The sequence below is a fragment of the Tamandua tetradactyla genome, chromosome 12 (assembly GCF_023851605.1).
Source record: "Tamandua tetradactyla isolate mTamTet1 chromosome 12, mTamTet1.pri, whole genome shotgun sequence".
Lineage (NCBI taxonomy): Eukaryota > Metazoa > Chordata > Mammalia > Pilosa > Myrmecophagidae > Tamandua > Tamandua tetradactyla.
The window spans coordinates 62470014-62475161 of record NC_135338.1 but is presented as its reverse complement, the minus strand read 5'-3'; positions in this window follow the sequence as shown (position 1 = coordinate 62475161).

The following is a 5148-nucleotide window of genomic DNA, read 5'->3' as shown; positions in this document are numbered from 1 at the left end:
AGACAGGGTTTTGGAGGTAAGAAGACACTCTGGGATCATCTCTGCTGAACTACTCCTTCTGTGTTTATGGAAAATGAGGTGCCAGGGGGTCCAAAGAGCAGCCCGAGCCCCTCCAACAGGTTCTACCTCAGGCCTCCCCGAGACCCCCCTGGAATACCCAAGTCCATTTCAGAGGCGGCAGGGTGATACCTGCAAACATGGCAGAGTCAGGGCTTCTGAAAAACCCTCTATCGTGAAAGCAATGGAAAACTGGCAAGAATGGTCAGAATCAACTTTTTTAGAACTCTGGAAACTGGCCAAAGGTTTATAGCCATTCCAGGGGCGTTTATTCAAGAAAAGTGGCTAAATAGCAATGAGAATAGCAAGGGTTAAAGCATTTTCACTTACTTTATTCCCATCCGCCTCTCCCCAGCTCTTTGTTAGTCTTGAAAATCTACATCCCACACTCAACGTGAAAACCAGCAGCCAGGCAGCCACAGGCGGGTAAAGTGGGGGTGGAGCCCACCCTATCAGAAATGCTGAAGGAAGTCCTTCAGACTGAAACAAAAGGACCTCGGACAGTAACTCGAGTCCATGAGAAGAAATAAAGGTCACTGGTAAAGGACACTATGTAGTTAAGTGTAAAAGATGGTATATGTTTTCGTTTTCTAATGCTGCTACAATGCCATATACCAGGGCTGGGTTGGCTTTTATAAAGGGGATTTATTAATTTACAAGTTTACAGTTCTAAGGCCATAAAAATGTCCAAATCAAAGCATCCAGAGAAAGATACCTTGACCCTAGAAAGGCCAATGGAAAATCCCCTTGGGGAACTGGGGAGAAAGGAGGAAATATTCAGCTTCCCCATTTGGAGAATTTCTGATATTCTCGCAAAGAATGGGGACAACTAAATCAAGAGGCTATACCCTTTATCTTGGGTTTGCCCCTGTGAAACATTCCTGCAAAGGATTGGCTAAGCCTACTGATAATTATGCCTAAGTGTCACCCCCAAAGAACTCTTTTGTTACTTTCCTGTGGCCTCTCTCTCTAAGCCAACTCAACAGGTGAACCCAGTGCCCTCCCTCCTATGTGGGGCATGACTCCCAGGGGTGTAAATCTCCCTAACAATGTGGGAAAGGACTCCCCAGATGAGCCAAGACCTGGCATTATGGGATTGAGAAAACCTCCTTAATCAAAAGTGGAAAGAGAGGAATGAGACAAAATAAAGTTTCAGTGGCTAAGAGATTTCAAACAGACTTGAGAGATTATCCTGGAGGTTATTCTTATGCATTATATAGATATCCTTTTTTAGTTTATGGTATATTGGAGTGGCTAGAGGAAAGTACCTGAAACTGTTGAGCTGTATTCCAGTAGCCTTGATTCGTGAAGACAATTGTATAATGATATAGCTTTCACAATGTGACTGTGTGATTGCGAAAACCTTGCATCTGATGCTCCTTTTTCCAGGGTACAGAAAAAGGAGTAAAAAAATGTGGATAAAAAATAAATAAATAATGGGGGGTAAGGGGTGAAATAAATTGGGTAGGTTGAAATACTAGTGATCGATGAGAAGGAGGGATAAAGGGTTGGTATATATGAGTTTTTTCTTCTTTCTTTTTATTTCTTTTTCTAGAGTGATGCGAATATTCTAAAAATGGTCATGGTGATGAATGCACAGCTATGTGATGATATCGTGAGCCACTAATTGTACAATATGCATGAACTGTATGTATGTGAAGATTTGTCAATAAAAATATTGGAAAAAAAAAAAAAAGAAAGAAAGGCCAATGAGTCCAGAGCATCTCTATCAACTGGGAAGTCACGTGGCTTGTATCTGCTGATCCTTTGTTTTCTGGTTACAAACAGCTTCCCTGGGGACATTTTCTTACTTCATCTTCAAATGGTTCCCTCTTAAAGGACCCCAGTAAGTGGATTACAACCCACCTTGAGTGAGTGGAGAAGCATCTCCATGGAAACTACCTAATCAAAAGGTCCCACCCACAATTGCATAGGTCATATCTCCATGGAAACAACTTCATCAAAAAGATCCCACCCCATAAATGGCATCAGGATTAAAGAACATGGCTTTTCTGGGGTACAGAACAGTTTCAAACAGGTACAGTATGATGTATTTTTTGTTTATAACTATTTTTTCCTTGTGATCTAATATAAAAAAACAGCTGCAAATAATTATAAATATGTGTTGGACACATGATGTCTATGGCTGTAATTGGTATGACAATAACAGTACAAGGAATGGAGACATATAGGAGCAATGCTTTGTACACTATTAGAAGTAAATTGGTATGAATACAAACTAGAACGTGATAAATAGAGATATTAATTGCAATACCCAGGGCGACTACTACCAAAATAATTCAAAAGTATGAAGTAAAAGAATTGGCAAGGGAATTGAAATGGTACACAAGAAAATATATATTTTGCACAAAAGAAGGCAGTAATGGAGGAACAAGTAAGCAAAAAGGCCTAAGACATGTAGAAAAAAATTAGCAAAATGGGGCAGAATAAATATAACCTAATCAGCAATTACATTAATTGTAGATGGATTAAATATTCCAATTAAGGGGCATGGATTGTCAGAATTAATTTTTAAAATGATCCATCTGTATACTGTCTACAAGAGACAAAGAGAGTAAAAGTAAATACCTGGAAATAATTGCCAAGAGACAGAGGGAATGACTATACTAATATCAACCTAATAGATTTGAAGATGAAATTGCTATTTGAGACAAAGTTGACATTATGTAATGGTAAAAGGATCAATCAGCCAAGAAGATATAGCAATCATAAATATCCATGTACCTAACAACAGAAAGGAAGGGAGAAATGATCAATTTAAGTCAGATAATAATAGTTGTTGTGAAGATATAGAGAAATTGGAACCTACATACACTGGTGGTAAAAATGTAAAATGGTGCAGACATTTTGGAAAACAATCTGGCACTTCCTCAAATGGTTAAGTATAGAGTTACCTTATGACTAAACAGTACCACTCCTACATTTATACACAAATAAAATGAAAACATATGCCCACACAAAAATTTGTACACAAATGTTTATAGTGGCATTATGTATAATTGGCAAAAGGTGGAAGCAACTCAAGTGCCCAGTGACAGATGAGTGGGTAAACAAAATGTGGTATGTACATACAATGGGATTCAGTCACAAACAGGAATGGAGTTCTGATACATGTGACAACGTGGATGAACCTTGAAAACATTATGCTAAGTGAAAGAAACCAGCTGGTAGAGGCCACATATTGCATGAGTCCATTTATGTGGTGTCCAGACTAAGCAAATCCTTAGAGACAAAAGACAGATGAGTGGTTTCCAGGGAATGGGGGGGAGGAAAGAATGGGGCATGACTGCTAATGGGTATGGAATTTCTTTGGGGAGTGATGCAAGTATTCTGAAATTAAATACTGTCATGTTTGCACCACCTTATAAGTATACTAAAAACCACTGGATTGTACACTTTAAAAGGATGGATTTTATGATATGTGAATTATATCTCAACTTAGAAGAGAAAAATAAGAGGCAGATGGATGGGTCCCTAAAAGGGGGATGGGGATGGGGTACACCTAAAATAGCTGGAAAATTTCCAGGCGACATCTATGTGACCGAAAATCACACCTGCTCACCTGCTCTCACCTCTGCCTTATCCACCCACCAAGGAGAAGGAAAGTAGCAGGTATCATGTGCCAAGCTATGTGCCAAGTGCTACACCCAACACTCAGCACACCTATTCTCATCCAATCCCTACAGCAGCCCTGCTGGGCAGGTGTATCCTCCACATGGGACAGAGGAGGAGCTGAGGGTCAGAGGGGGTAAGAAACTTGCCCAAAGCTGGAAAGGAACTCAGCAGACATCTGAACCCAGGTCTGTCCCCTAAGCCCGGGCACTTTCTACTGTGCCCTACACCTCTCAGATCTGTACGCAGGTGGACATGGATGACAGACGGCATGTCCTGTCTGAGCCAGGCATGAAGTAGGGAGCACTGGGAAAGGATCAGGTGCTTTAGTAGCAGTTCAGCCCCACAGAGGTGGAAGGGCCTGATGGGGACACAACTCCAGGCGTCCATGGAATCCAGACAATCTGGAGGCTTTGAGCATTTTGTGGCTTCCCTAATCCACAACCACACTTGCTCGGGTAATAAAGAGGGTAACTCAGAGGGGTCTGCCAGCTCTCAAACGTGCATCTTGTAGGGACTGAGGAATAAAGGGATTTTTTTTTTTTTTATGTTTTTGGCTGGGCCCATCCAAGTTCCAAAGGTGAAAATGCTATCTGTCTGTTGCTTTGGTTTTTCGACGGCTTAGTGGACAAGGAGAAGATTGGCTGGAGTTCTCCAAATGCCTCATCAGAAGAATCTGTCTGCCCTTTGACCCTGGAGGGTGAGAAGCTTCCCAGAATGCTGGCATAGCTGCAGCAGCCCCCAGGGCCTGGGACCACCTGTCTCCTGGTAATAGATGTGCGACGCTTTGTTTTTTTTTCAGAGAGACCACCCTGCTGGATCCTGCAGTTATTAAAAATAGAGCAACAACGAGAGAGAAGGCTTATGGTACTCAATGGACCATGTCGAGGTGGGGGTGGGAGGTGACATCTTCCAAAGTAGTGTGGCTGGCTGGGAGGGTGGGGGGCTTGGTGATGAAGAGGGGGAGAGCAGAGAAGGAGGCCAGATAGAAACCCGGGTTGAGAATGAGGCAGGTCCCAGCCTGTAAGCCCGTGTCTCCCTGTGGGGCACTGAGGGAGGCCTGCAGGTTCCACCTCACAGGTCTGGAGGGCTTCGGGACTCCCTTCTCCCCTACTGGTGGACAGGCCGCAGGGCTCAGCATGCACTGGGGCAGCCCGCTTCTGCCGAGAGCCCTCAAACGCACCCGGGACCGCCCCTGAGCCAGCCTGGACCGGCCCTGCCTGGGCGTTGGTGGGGGTCCTGCCTGCAGGAGCTCACAGTCTGATGGGGGAGGACAGTAAACATGCCTGGAGCTCCCAGAGCTGGAAGGTGAGCTCAGGGGACCCTCGGAGAGGGCAGGGCCAAGCCATACTACGTGGGTCACATCTCAATAGCGTGATGAGAAAAGCTAGACGTTAGTCCAGGTAGAGTGCGGCCATGAACACCTGTGTAGATGCTTTCGGGCTGCATGAGGACGTC